At 44.3% G+C, this 14,585-nt stretch overlaps 1 protein-coding gene across 4 annotated transcripts in view; it reads left to right on the top strand.

Moving 5' to 3' along the window:
• Nucleotides 1-14,585, top strand: part of Btbd9 (BTB domain containing 9) — a 351,427-nt gene that overhangs the window by 104,618 nt on the left and 232,224 nt on the right. The window lies entirely within an intron of this gene.

Here is a 14,585-nt window from a genome sequence, read left to right as displayed (position 1 = left end):
ACACACACACACATACACACACAAACACACACACACACACACACACACACACCCCACACACAGCTTAAACAAAGTAGTAGGAGGCAAAAGCCTAGAAGATTGCCGTTGGGTTTGTCTGCATTGGCCACCTACTCCTGGGCACGGGCCTGCCCTTAAGTAGAGTTGATACCCAGTGAGACTCCGTTGGAGAAAGGGAAATTTTCCTTTGCAAGCAGACATCAGTTGCAGGTAGCTTCTTGGTTAGGAGTGGGAGCCTTTGTCTACTCCACCTCTTAGTCTCCAGGGGCGTGGCATCTGACTTGAACCTGTGTAGGCCCTGTGCATGTTTCCACAGTCTGAGTTCTTGTGAGCATCAGGCCTCTTGGATCCAGAGGACACTGTTTCCCTGGAGTCATCCATTATGTCAGCCTTAGTCTTCCTGCCTCCCTTTCTGCAGGGAGCCCTGAGCCCTGAGTGGGAAGGGGTTGATGAAGAGCCCCAAAGGGTCTCACTCCTGACATGTTTTACATAGAGCGTGTGGCTCAACCCAGGGAAGAAGCATTGCACCTGTTGAATTGCTTTTGACGTGGTTTTGTTCCGTACATCGATATGTATCTTTTGGAAAATTTTAGACCATAAAAATGTTAGCATCTTAGTTTGACGTTACATGTAACCTGTTAAACTCGATGGAAGTGCTTAGTCACCACAAAATTCAGTCACTGTAGCAGTGAACTGAAGATACTAACATAAAGAATGGGTTATAGGAGTTTGGATTCATTTTTAAAGGCTTCCTTTTTAGAGTTAAAGAGTTAATTCTTAAACATGAAAATATTTTTGGAACTTTATTAAACTATTGATGATTGCCCGTAGCAGAACTTGTTGAGATTGAAAGTGTGCATGCACGCCTGTGCCTGCAGACGGACGGACGGTAGCTTGTGTGGGTAAGAGGTGGTGAAGAGTTTCCAGTGTGTTACTTTAAAGGGAGTCAGTACATCTCAGTAAACACCGATTTCTTGACATTGACATTACGGAAAGCATCCACTGCTCGCTAGAAGAACGAGTCCTATGGGGGTCATCTCGACAGTGACACCACATGGGGTCTAACATGCACATAGTCACACTTAAACTCTGTAGGCGTACAGGAGATGCAAACCATTGGGCTCATCTCTTGGGAAACTTAGTTCTAGTTCCTGCTTGCCCTTCTGACCAAGCTCCCAGTCCACTCTGAGCTTTGATGAGGGCCCCGAAGTCTTTCAGTTGCCCTTGTTACTTCTGCATATCTGGAAGTAGTCCTCGGGGTGTCACCTCAGGATGTTTGGAATGCCGTTCCTGCCCTCTGTCCAGTTAGATCTCCACTGTGGTTTTCCACGTGCTGCTCTCATGTTCCTGAGACTAAAGCCCTGACTGTCTGATTCCCCTCTTATACTATGACTCATGTCTAATGATATGCAGTTAGTCATGATAGTGGAAAGATTCAAGCAATGCTCAAGATACTTATAAACTACTATGGGAACCTAACAGAGAGGAGGAAATGATTAATTGGTTTGGGGGGAATTCAGAAAATGGTTTATAAAGAAGTAAGCATTTATCTAAGGTCTTGAGGGATATGTAGGAGTTTTCCAGCTGGAAGTTTCCTTCTTTGGCAGAGGAGGCCTTCTGTGATGGATGATAGTGCATCAGCAGTGCAGACACCAGTCATGTGCAAAAAGTGGTGTGCACGGGATCCAGTGCTGGCCAGTAGTGGGGAAGGGTGAGGTCAGGAAGAACAAAGTGTGGAAGGAGGCGTGCTGCACTGGGGATTTGCACATACTGATTGGAGGCAGTACCACCAGCAGGATTTACACATCTCTCAGGAATGTGGCAATCCAGTTCCTGCAGCTTGCCTAATGTATGGTAGAACAGCTAGCACCACACTAGGTGGGTTTAGTCATGTGACAGATGTTGTTGTGAGGAGACATGAAGCTCAGGGTAGCTGGCTCTTGGACTAGAGTGAGGCAGTGCAGCCGCGTTACTAACCATCCTTCCTCATCCTAAAGTCACTGCATATGTGACAGACAACCAGGAAAGGATGGAGATGTTCCCCCAGTCAGCATTCTGTTAGCTCTTCTTTTCAGAAGTGGTACGTCTTTGCAGACTTAGTGCTAAAGCTCTGTGAATTCTTGCTCCCTCTCGATGGATGGTTCAGAAACACTTTAACCCATATTTCCGGTGCTAGAATGACCGGCATAGTACTGTGGTGTTAGTGGCAACATGAAGACATTCCATAGCCTCCATAGATAAGAAATGGAACTGTTACTTCAAAAGGAGCAGGGGTAGCTCATTGGTAGAGCATGTGCCTACTGTGTGCAGTCTCTGAGTTCATGTTCAGGGAAAGAAGTGAGAGAAGAAACCAAAAGTGGTAGGTTACAACATGCCAAATAGACAAGGTGACATTGGAGTCAGACACTCGGAGTCCACAAGGGTGGGGGCAGTTTAGAACACTGGAAGTAGACACTAGTTCCTCAAGCAGCGGCTCAGAGAGTGTCATAGGATTCCTGGGCAGTGTTGGCTTTGCAATGAAGTCTAGTCATCTGGCTGTTCTCCAGCTGTATGCATTTGTGTGTGTGCTCAGAGATGTTCTGGTCTGACCTCAGACACTCGAGGGCATCCAGGGCTGCAGTTTACCAAACAGGGATAATGGAGGAGGTGTGTCAGGGGAAACAGGGAGGGAGAGTGCTCTACACGGGGATTATTGCAATGCACATCAGATCTGAGTTGAACAGATCAGGGAAGGGAGGACAGAAAGGGCTGAATGGTGGGGTAAGTGGGATCCACTTAGGGAAAGAAGTTCCACAAAGGAAAGGGGTCACTGATGCTGATGAATGGGAAGAGGATGAAACGTGGAATATTGGAAGTCTGAATATTGGCATGTCTGTAATTTTTCCAGATCAAATCAAGGAAGTTGTCTGTGGATTTGGGCCACTAAAATATAATAGGAGAGGGTTCCTGGAAATGAAGGTGTCAAGAATGTGAATGGGGGGCAAGATTTTATTTGCACACACACAGTATAATTGGCACAATGGCAGGAGTTGAGAGCCAGGCATGCAGTTTTCAGTCCAGGAGACCAAGTGCAGACTTGGGAGGTGATTGTACCCTGAACAGGTGGGGCCTGACCTTTGAAAGGACAGGGAGGGTTGCAGGCACAAAGAGAAGAAAAATGGTTTTGAGAATAGTAAATGGGAAAAGATAATTTTCCTCCAACTTGTAGCCCCAGGTTTTATGGGGCACCGAGAAGAATACATTATCATCTCTTCAGGGCTGCTCGGGAATCGCATGTTTAAATACCGGCAATGAGAAAATCAGGAGGCTGGAGAGCAGAGGAGCCTGGGAAGGGAAAGGAGGTAGGCGGGGGTTGAGGGCTTTTGTGAAGAGGTTGATGAGCTTTGTCCTCCTGGAGGAAAGTCAGGTCAGTGAGCAGTAGCCAGAGGCCAGCACCTGCTCCCTGTGTTCTCTGTAGGAGGCAGTAAGAAGGTCTGCTTAGAGCAGAACTCTGGGACAGGTAAGGGTAAGACAGGAGTTGAGGAAGTCAGAGTAGCAGCCCCGCAGTGTGGAAGAATGAGTGTCACTCAGGTCGTTGGCAGGTGCTGAGCATTGAACGGCAATGGCAAGTGAGGCTCACAGGTTGTTATGCACACACTTCTCCGTGTGTCGCTGTTTTCCTCGTCCCTCCAGACCCACGCCCGGTTCCCTTGGGTTCCACAGAACTGAGCAGCTCTTTGGCATCTACTTCGCACCAAGCTGCAGAGGTGCACCTGATTTCTGAGGGCTCCCTGTTGGTATGAGCCCCTCTTGATCAACTAGACTTCTGGCTGGGACCTAGTGAGCACTCAGTTAAGGTTCACTCAATTGAATCAAATCACAAGCATGCTCATTTAATTTTTCTAGTAGCTTTCATGGTCTGATGCCATGTATTCCAAACAGCCTTCAGGCATCTGTGGGCGCACAGTGTGCTCAGTAAGCCAACCTGTTCCCCTGCCTTGCAAGAGCAAGACCTGCAGAAGATGAAGCCATTTCAGCTCTACAAAGCTGCTGTGAGCCTATTTGCTTTGGGGATTTCTTCAGTGGGTGCTTGTTTGCTGTGCACTCACTTTGCCACCTAGCCCTGAAGGCATGCTTTGACAATGTGCTGAGGATTTCCTCCAAGCCCTCTCTCCTGCCCTTCTGTTCTGTCTGGTAAATGATACTGGGCAGTTGGGAAATTGCAGAAGCCTGGTCATGAAGGAAAGAAAGGGCTTTTCTTTAAAGCAGCACTAAAAAAAGGTTAAATTAAAAATTCACCTTGCTTTCAAAATGCTAGACACAAAGACTATACAACCATGGACAAATCTTAATTTGCCCATTAATGTGCTCGTATTGTTTTGTGGGTAGTAAAATGAAGGAACATTATTATTCATGGTTCATGTCAGAAGCCATGGCCCTGGAAGGAGGCATGGAAGGTTCCCTTTCTAGCAGAATTACAGAGTACCTTTTTAGGAGGAAGCATGGACAGCTGCAGGTGCTGGTCCTGTGCTTGCATCCCCTCCGTCTGACCGTCCAGCTTGCTGTGTGCATCAGAGGTTCATTGTAGTTGTAGGAGACAGTGGTGCGTTGCAGGCTGCAGCCTCTGACAGGCCTTCTCAAACTCTTGCTGCTTTCACTCTTATGAGCTACTTAGCATGCCAGAGAACTTGTGTGGAATCTATCTATCAAGATTTATTTATCAGGTAACTTGAAACACAGTCATGAGCCCACTGTGTGTGAAAAATGGTTGTGTTTTAAAATAAAAAATATATTTCATCAGGAGAGTGGCCTTATAAATCTCACAGCTGCCCAGGAAGTAAAGACATCTGGATTTTCACACTGTTTCTTACCTGGCTTGCCAGTGGTCATACAGCCAGGGAAAGCTCAATCATTCATCAATTCTTCACAGTTAAGAACTCTTGATCCCATGGACCTCTTGAAGGGTTCTCTGGGACTCCTGGGACTCCCCAGATGATGCTTTGAGGACTTTGCTCTCTTGATGTAAAGAGATGGATGAACTGTAAGCTGGTGAGGACCACCATGAAAGAAGGAATAGATGCTAAGAGGCCAAGACTTCCCATCCTGGCCTCTGTGGTAGCCAGTGTCTGATGCCTCTCTGTGTGTCCAAACACTAACATGTGCCAGTTGCTTTCTCAACATAAAACTCTTGTTGACAGCAAAAACGCTTTTAGTAATATGAATTAGCTCTTTTACATACAGCATTTATTAATTGAGAAACTTCCCAAAAAGAGCTACTGTGTGTTTGTTCTGGTTTTTAATAAATTTATTAATCACAGCAGTCCCTTTGGATAGTATTGAGAGAACTCTACACCTGTTTTGTGCAGAGTGCATTGGTCTGAAGAAAAGCTTGGTGCCAGGGGGGGACTTGCAGACCCCTTACGAGTCACAGTACATGGTTGTTACTGGCTGCTTGGAGGACCCAGAGATTGGCAATTGAGATTGCTTGCCAGATTTTGATGCCAACATTAAAGGAGCTGAGGGATGGGCTTACTTGGAGATTACAACTTTTTGTTGCTCTTTATCAGGGTGGCTTTTTGTCATTAAGAAACTTAAGCAAAACCAAGCAAACTGGAACCCAGAGTTTTGGATGTTTGAGCTCCAAGGGCCTCTGTGGCTCTTGCCTGACCCTAATATTCTAGTGTTGGAGAATGGGACTTGTGGGTCCAGTACCAGTGTACCAGCATCGGGAGATGCTGCTGAGAGCTCAGGGAGGAGGATTGTGTTGAGGGAGTTAATACTAAGCCAGAGCAAAGTAGAAGTGTGGGGATGGTGCAGGAGGAGGAGTGAGAAATTAAATGGTGTCTCTTTAGAAGGCTGCCTTATTGCAGTCTACATGGCTCCTTGGGGATTTCTCTACTGAGTACAAGAAAATCAGCAAGCACTTCTTGAAAAACCCAGATGAAATTACTGCCATAAATTTTTTTCATGGTATAAAACCCTTAATTTAGATAGGGAGGGTTTATTACCAGTGTTTTCTTGGCATGGCTAAGTTCAATTAATTTCAGATGACAAGCTTTCCCCTACCCCCACCCCCAATATGTGGAAGGTACCATTTGTTAGTTGTTTGCCTTTGGCTCTGGAGACCTCATTAAGCGCAGGAGAAAGGGATTCTATCTCCTGTCTTTTGACACCTTTCTCTTCTTTGGTGGATTCAGACCATTTGCATTGTCATATGGAAAGGATGGGGTTATGAGTGTGAGGAGATTTGCAGACAAAAATGATCTTGTTTATACCTTTTAAATATTGATTTCAAATGACTATTGCAAGTTTAAAAATTGTCAGCACAGTGTTCAGCTTAGTTGTTTGGCAGACTCAAGATGAGGCCTCTGAAGAGTGTGGCGCCGGTTCGCCAGGAAGCTTACATGGCTTCTCTGACACCTGATTGGAAACCTCCCAGGTTGTTTGATAGTAGGAACAAGATGTCAACAGAATATCATGTTCCCTCCCACACTAAGACATAGCATGCTGCATCTTCAGGTTCTTGTTCCTATCGAAACCCTGTGAGCATATCTTGCAAACAAGAGAAACAATCTATGGTGTTTTGTTTTGTTTTTCCTGAATGGTAATATAAAATCTATTGTAGTGTGAATACAAGCAGTCGCAAGCGATTCATTGCTGTGTGTGAAGTGCACTGTCCTCGTCTTTGTGCACGTGATGGTTTATTTTACTTACAAAAGCAGATAGAGAAATTAGAATTGAGCTGATAGAGAAGATATATTGCATAAATAAGCAATTCCAACAAAAGTTTTGCCATAATAACAAATAAATACCCTGCTTCAGAGGTTGGAGATTAGAATTCTGTTACATTAAATGCTTGACAATTAATTAGCTATTGTCTGTAAGGTTCCCAAGATGACAAGTTACTTAAACACTGTTATTAGGAAAAGCTGGATTAGTAATAATAATGCTCAAGTGCCATTGGCAACAATGAGGAGATTTTAAAAATAAAGATAAATGCATATGATCACAGTCAAAGTGATTTGTGTGCTGAATGCAGAGCAGGCGGTCCCTGGGCACCGTGCTTCCGAGACAGCAAGACTGCGGTGACGAATGTGCAGGGCTTGGCACACTCCTCTGAAGAGCATGAGACGAGAGTACTTAATTTGTTAATAGTATTTTTTTTCCTCTGCTCTGTTGTCTGTTACCTAAGTAGTGTTCGCTTAGTAAAACGGAAGAGAAGAGAAGAGTGCTGACAGAAGGCAGGCTTGGCAGAGGCCGTCACCAAAGACCCCAGAGACTCTGTGCCATTTGTTACTGTGTGTGTCTTAAAAGTGCTATATGATTTGGTATGGTTAAAATTTAACTTTGGGCTGGCGAGATGGCTCAGTGGTTAAGAGCACTGACTGCTCTTCTGAATGTCCTGAGTTCAAATCCCAGTAACCATATGGTGGATCACAACCATCTGTAATGAGATCTGATACCCACTTCTGGAGTGTCTGAAGACAGCTACAGTGTACTTATATATAATAAATAAATCGTGTCTGAAGACAGCTACAGTGTACTTATATATAATAAATAAATCTTTTAAAAAAATTTAACTTCATTCAGTGTACAGATTTTTGTTTTGTGGAATTTATACCCATGGACCCCATTTGTTTTTTGTGTAATTTTGCAAGAAAAACCACCGTGGAACCTATAACTGGCCTGGTGTCAACAACAGACAAGGCCAAGATCAGAGTGACACCTTGTACTTACTATGTAAAGTGAAGCTTAGTTGTGCTGCTGTTGTCTTCTTGGTCTGAGAAGAACTTTTTTATTAAATTGAATGTGTGCAGGGTCAGTAGTTGACACCCGCTTTCCCTCTGATGCCTGCTCTCTGTTACTGTTGGGTTTGGGCTGTGAGCGGAAGGGTTCAGGGCACTGCTTGGCAGAGGATTGTAAACAGAACCTTCTGTCCAGTGCTCATGGGCTGCTCCCTGCGCTGTATTTTTGTTGTTGGTTAGTACTATGGAGCAGATCAAGAGAACCATGCAGCTTTGAGAAGTATCTTTGCCTCTAAATAATGAAGCAACTTATTTATGTTCTCTACAGCTCCTTGGTACAGTCTGCTGTTTGGAAGTATTTATAGTGTTCCTCTGCCCATGAATATGGAGTGTGGATGACAGACTGGTTCTGATGTTGTGGCTTGTCCTTGATAACCTTGTGCAAGTCTGGAGAAGACTCATTGTGGGAAGACCAAGATGGCTGGGATCTGGCTATGGGTACCAAAGACAGGTGCTGCAGGCAGCCAGACTCTCACAGGAAGGTAGCTCCTGTTATAAATGATCAGACTTTGACCCAGGTCATTTGTTGGGAGTTACCTGATTCTTGGTCTCTCTAGAGATGTTTGTTAATAGAAAAGTGACGTGACAGTGTTCCTCTCGAGGCAACAAGTTGCAACAGGAATGTGAGACTGAGGGCACCTTAGTCTTAAACCCATCTGTTCTCACATGCCTGAAGTATGCCCTTACCCAACTCCTCCTCTGCAGAGCTGGCTTGCTGCACTGCCAGTTGCCTGTGGTTTACTCTAGCCAGGCTTGCCTAATTAGGTCTTGAATACTACTTCAGTGTTGCCTGGAATGGAGAAAAGAGCTGGGCCCCAGCTGTTACCCAGTAGCTAGAGTGTCTGGAATCCTCTGGAATGAGTGGCTGTGATGCGGTGCTGAGGGTTGGCCATCCTCATCGACTGTCCTTCTCTCCCTGAGAATTCTTTGCAGTTTTCTTCTCTCCGTATGGGCCCCTTTCCTGATCTTCTGCTCCTATTATCTCTTAGTTTCTCTTTCCACATACTGAACGAGGGAACTTGAGGACAAGCTTCTTGTCCACACTGCTGCCAGTGTCCCCTATGTAGGACCCAGGATGCCTGATCATTTTGATCACAGAGTTAGCTAGTTCCAACAGCACACCTATGAGACATCTCCTGAAAGGCTGGGGAGGTGGCTTAGTAGCTAAGGCCATCAGCTAGGCTTCATGAGGTACCCAGTTTGCTTTGCAGAGTCAGGGATGGCTATAGATGGCTCAAAACCCCTGCACTAATGACTTCCATAGCAACTGCACTCAGGTGCGTGCGTGCACATGCACACACGCACACACACACACACACACACACACACTACATACATAATGAATAAAAAAAATTAAGTTAGAAAAGAAACTTCTGTGGAGTGTGCATCATCTTGTGTGCTGAGTGAAATGTTTTAAGAGGGAATACAGTTGGAGGGAGGGGAGAAATCCTTGAGCCCTGAGTTAGAGAGTATAAATCACAAGTCAATATGAACTTCAGATAATCCTTTATCCAGCAGCGATGTGTGACAGCACTTGGAGGTGGGAAAATTCCCTCCTTGTGTACTTTTGGAGAAATCCAGTGTTTTTATTTGGTACAGTTGCATATTCATTCCTAACAGACTGCATTCTGAAAGAATTGGACTTTTATAGATTCTATGAATATTCAGAGAGTCACCAGAGCCGAGTCTGTCCTTTACCTTATGTGTCTAGACCCATCTGTCATTTCTTGCTAGATAGTTTTCCTTCTGTTTAGCAGCGTTTGCCTTTTGGATAAAGCATCCCCATTGTTGACTGCGGGTTGCTGGTAGCTTTGGTTCTCTGCTTGAAGGTAGCCAGTCCTCAGAGTGAATCTTTGGAGAGACACAAAGACAGACAGACACAGCCTTCTGTCTGTCAGTGTTCCCTCTGGGCTGTCTCCCATGCCTTGGGTAGTGGTGTTCCCTCTGGAAAGCAGTTAGGACATTGCTTAGCACAGCAAGGGGCACAGGATGGCTGTTGCCACTAACTCATCAGAGAACTTGGCAAGCAGCAGACCAGATGCTGGAAGCCTTATTCATTAGCATATTAATTGACATGACCATTAGCCTTAAGCCCAAATTTTAAAAGTTGTCCCATGAGTCCCTTCTCCTGGTACCTTCTCATTTCTCTCAAGCCTATTTACATCTTAAAAAACAAAAACATGCCTTCAACATTTTAAAACTTAGGCTCCTTTTGATAAACTTGATAAGTCTTATAGTACCTTTACTATTATTTAAGATATTAATTAAAAGGAAAGAATCAAAGTAACGACAGTCAAGAAGGCCATTTTTCATCCTACAGTTGAGGAGGTCATTGTGAGGTTGCTTGCCTGCCACAAGCTTGACAGAGTCCGGTGTAGGTCACTTTCACGTCATGCTGCTCATTTGCTTTGTCGTTGTCATACAGGGTGTGAGGCTCCTTTCCAGTGTCCTCGGTGTGCTGTGTCCTTTGAGATGACACTCATGCCCAGCTCCCCCTGCTCAAAGGTTGGGAAGGTTGACTCCCCTACTGTCTTCTGTCGTCCCGCTTTAAACCCTTAACTAGGAAGAAGCAGGTAAAGTAATTGAGATGGCTTAAGTGAGGCATTTTTATTCCTGAGCACATCCTGTTCCCTGCGAGCATCCCATGGGGCTGCGCTACCGTTCCTCCTCTTCAGTGTCCTTACTTTCCAGATGTCCCTGCAAGGTCAGCGAGGCCCTGTCTGCCAGCCTCACTCAGACTCAGTCCCATGCCAGCGGCCCTTCTGTGTACGGTGAGTGAAGTATACAGACCGCAACCTCTCTGGCTCTTGCGGTGTGGGCAGTAAAGGGCTGGACTTGTGTAGAAAGCCGTTGTAAGGAGGTTCACTGGTTCTGCTGAGTGCTTCCCAGTCCACTAACTCCGCCTCAAGTGCCCCTCCCTGTGCGATGGGTCTTCTGTAATTTTCAGTTGTCAGGGGGGCCAGAGAAGAGAACTGACGTCTTTGAAGATGTTCTGTGCATGTTTGAGGTGGTAGGGCCAGATGTAGCTCTTATATTGTGAAATTGAACCCTCAGTGTTGGATGAGATGGGAGCCCATTGTTCCTTGTACATAGATGAAGACGTTCTGCTTGCCACGGAGCGGTCTGAGTTTAGACCTGAACTGATGCTGTCATTGTAGTGCTGCATCCTTGGTTCCCATGACAAGAGTGACTGTTTTCCAACATGTTCAAAGCTTTATATTCTTTGCATAAATGAAAGAGGAAAATCATTAATTTGTATTATTCTCTTGAAAACAGCCTAGCTCATTCTACTCAGTAACTGTTTGATTTATGATCTGAGGCAGTGTTTTCATGCCTTATGGCTTTTTATTGAGTAGAAAACCGGGAATGTTATAACAACCTTACTCATTTTGGTTCTTATTGTGAATGGAAGTATGATCCTTTGACTATGAAAGATCAATGTTTGGGGGGCGGGATCAGAAGCATTTTGTATTAGCTTGAGGGAGCTGCTTCCTGCCACCTCAGGAAAGCTATTTGGCTCTAGAAAACTGTTGACACATAGAAAGAGAGTACCCGATACTTTATGACCCTAACTTGCTGTTACAATGCTCACAGGTTGTATAACAGAGTAGTGTCCCGTGATTTTTATGATCTTGTTTAAATTTGAATGTTTATGAGTCAGTTGTCAGTTTCTACTGCAGAAGGCCAGCCACTGGCCTGGGACTGGAGGGATCCACTCGCTTCTCCTGAAGCACTGAACCCCTCTGAGGCTCTCTGTCTCTGTCCTTCCGAGCTTGTCTTAGAAGGAACAAATGAGATTTGAATAAAGAGGTTTAAATTTTGTGAGGGAAAAGTAACAGTGGGAAGATAGTATGACATTGATAATATGTGCCGAGATAAGCACTCGTGTTAAAAATAAAGAAATAAAGGAGCTCATGTTACTCCCTTTGTTCAGTGTGAAAAGAATGGAACAGTGGCCTCTGAGACTTGCATTTTGAACACTTGGCCACTGGAGGGCGCTATTCCACTGTAAACCACTTTTTTCAAGAGAGAAGTCATCAAATCTCATTTTTCTTCAAAGATAAAGGATTTATATTCTTGTAATACTGAATCCGTTCATACTTAACATTCAGCCTTTAGCTGTGGAAACTTGTTTGAATGACAGTAATGGCTTCATTTCAAGTTATTTAAATGTTTAATGCTGTGTAATTTACACAAATGTGTATAATCCTTTATTTAACTAGATGAAAATAATATACTGTTAACATTGTTTTTTAGCATTAATTAATGTGACTAATTATAACAAAAACCACTAAAGCAGTTTCATTGCATGATCAGACTACAGAGAGGCTTCCTTCAAGCCCAGGCTGGCACAAGCCAATGCTGTCCTCAGTGCTGCCCCCTCCCCACATCCACACTCTGTTTTTATTTTTAATTTGCGTTCAGTGTAACCATGGCTACCCTAGGTTAACTGGAGATCCTTTTCTGCTAAGACTCATTCTTTCAATGAAGGAGGTTCATAGTACTGTTCTTCCTAAATGAAGACCACTCTCAGTGTTTAAACAGAGAGAAGAAGGAGTGCCCCGCCCCCTGTGACAGCCCTAATCCTGGCACCTGCAAGACGAATGAGAACTCTCTTTTCTCAGGCATCCTGCTGGAGGACCCTGTGAGCATAGCCCATGCCACCATTGACTCTCAGTAGTCAGCAGAGCAAAAGCCCCGCTGTTCTCCAAGCTCTGACTGCTCTCAGAAATCAGATGAGTCCGAGTCAAAACCAGAGGACAGGTTTGTGGCAGCTGGCTTGCACTGCTGTGATGTGTTCCACCAAAACTGCCCATTACAGCTCTCTGTCTGTAGACAGAAGTCATTCTTTCTCAGTAAACACTGCTTCTACAGGTGCTGGAGAAAGAAACGTTTGCTCACTGTAAGTGTTGATGAATAACCTTCTCTCAAAACAATTGTTAGCTCGAAAAAGCTATCTTACTTTCCTAAACTCTGGAGATTTTGTTCATAATTCGAAGAAATTTTAAGCATTAAAGTACATAAATATCTCCTTATTTTTAGATAAAATTCTACATTTAAATTGTCTAGGTTTTCCAAAATCCTATAAGCAGGGTTCATCAACTGTTTATCATACTTTTATATCATTGTAATTTTTATGTGCATGGCAATATTTTGGGAATGAAATTTAAATGGAAAGCTTGAAAGGTGATTTTGTACGGAAAATGCAGTCTTTCAGCACACTGAGGGTTAACAGATTTTTAATGAATTCATGTTTGTGTACATTGTAATTTTCCTTACCATACTGTATTGGCGTTGTTTGTGTGCTGTGTGTTTGTGTACATGTGCACACACAAGCTCTCCCACAAAACAACCTCCCACATAGTATCATTGTCTGGTGTCACAGATAATTGAACCAAAGTGTGCTGGCTCCCGGGTAGAAGCTGAGGAGCACTTCTGAAGGAGGCTGCTGAAGAGTGAGTGATGCAGGATTTAGATTATGTTACCTCCCTTCTCTGCTCCTGGAGCTCTTCTCTGCATTTGATCCTTGCACACACCGTCTTAATGGGTGGACATGTCAGCCCCTTTTTACTGCAGGAAATGGAGAGCACAGCTCCAGTCTCCTGCTCCTGTAACTGTCAGCCCTCCCACCATCTTCCTTCTGTAAAAGGTGCCCGCCCACCTACTGAATGGAAACAGATACTGGAGTCCTGGTGGGGTCTCTGGTGGGAAGTCTGGCCTTTGTTTCTCTCTGCCTTACACATTGCCTTAGGCTGTTCTGTGTGTGGTTTTCCTCTAAATGAGATCTGGTTATTCTTTTCCCATGTTATCCATGACAAAATAAGCAGTGAAGGAATTTTACTTTAGTCGGAATTTAACCCTGACCAAAAAGCTTCTTTCATGATAGCTTTACCCTCCCCATAGTTTGGAAAGTAGTCTCTCAACATGAAAGACAATAAACAGGATTGAAAATGGAACTGGAAAGAGAAGAGATGAATGAGATATGTTGTCTGTCATGGCGGCATGAGGAAGTATTGGTTTGATTGTTACTAGCGACAGCTGAAGAACTGAGGTTGGCATGGATTGTGTTGTCAGGCTGAGTGGAGACCAAGGATGGCATGGATTGGGTTTCTTTTATTTTCTGTACTTGGGTTTCTTCTCACTTAAGAATGAGATTTTTTTTTCTTGGTGTATACAAACAGACAAGCTGATTTCCTTAAGAGATGTACTGTTGCCAGTATTTGACAGCTAAGATTGAATCATAAGGTAGGACATTTCCTAAAGACATTGTATGTTTTAATCAGTGCTAAGGTAGGGAAGATAGATAAGTACTAAGGTAGCAATGTAGTGAAGACATGAACAGCTGTCACTACTTATTATGCAAGGAAAAATGATCGCTCGTTAAATATGTGTGTATACATACTCCTTACTTAGCAATGACGGGGCAGGGCTTTGGCTGGCTGATGTGGTGTCTCAGGCCTGTGTAGCCAGGTTTAGGTCCGAGTTGGCACAGTGGCCACAGTGTGCTGTTAGTCTGCCAACACATCACCTTTCTTGCCAGTGCAGCAGCCTCCAAAACATATGGTGTCTGTCATGCAGCCTTGCTGTGTTTGTGGGAACTTGCTGTGAGTGAAGGGCATTACTTTTGCCTGTCCTGGAACTTTGTATCGTGTCCTTGAGATCATGTCTTCTCTGTGTTGGAGTTTGTTTTTTTGTTTGTTTGTTTGTTTGTTTGTTTGTTTGCTTTTTGTTTTTTTGTTTTTTTCGAGATAGGGTTTCTCTGTGTAGCCCTGGCTGTCCTGG

The sequence above is a fragment of the Mus caroli genome, chromosome 17 (assembly GCF_900094665.2).
Source record: "Mus caroli chromosome 17, CAROLI_EIJ_v1.1, whole genome shotgun sequence".
Lineage (NCBI taxonomy): Eukaryota > Metazoa > Chordata > Mammalia > Rodentia > Muridae > Mus > Mus caroli.
Note: the sequence above shows the minus strand (reverse complement) of the source record. Positions and strands in the feature narration are given on the sequence as shown.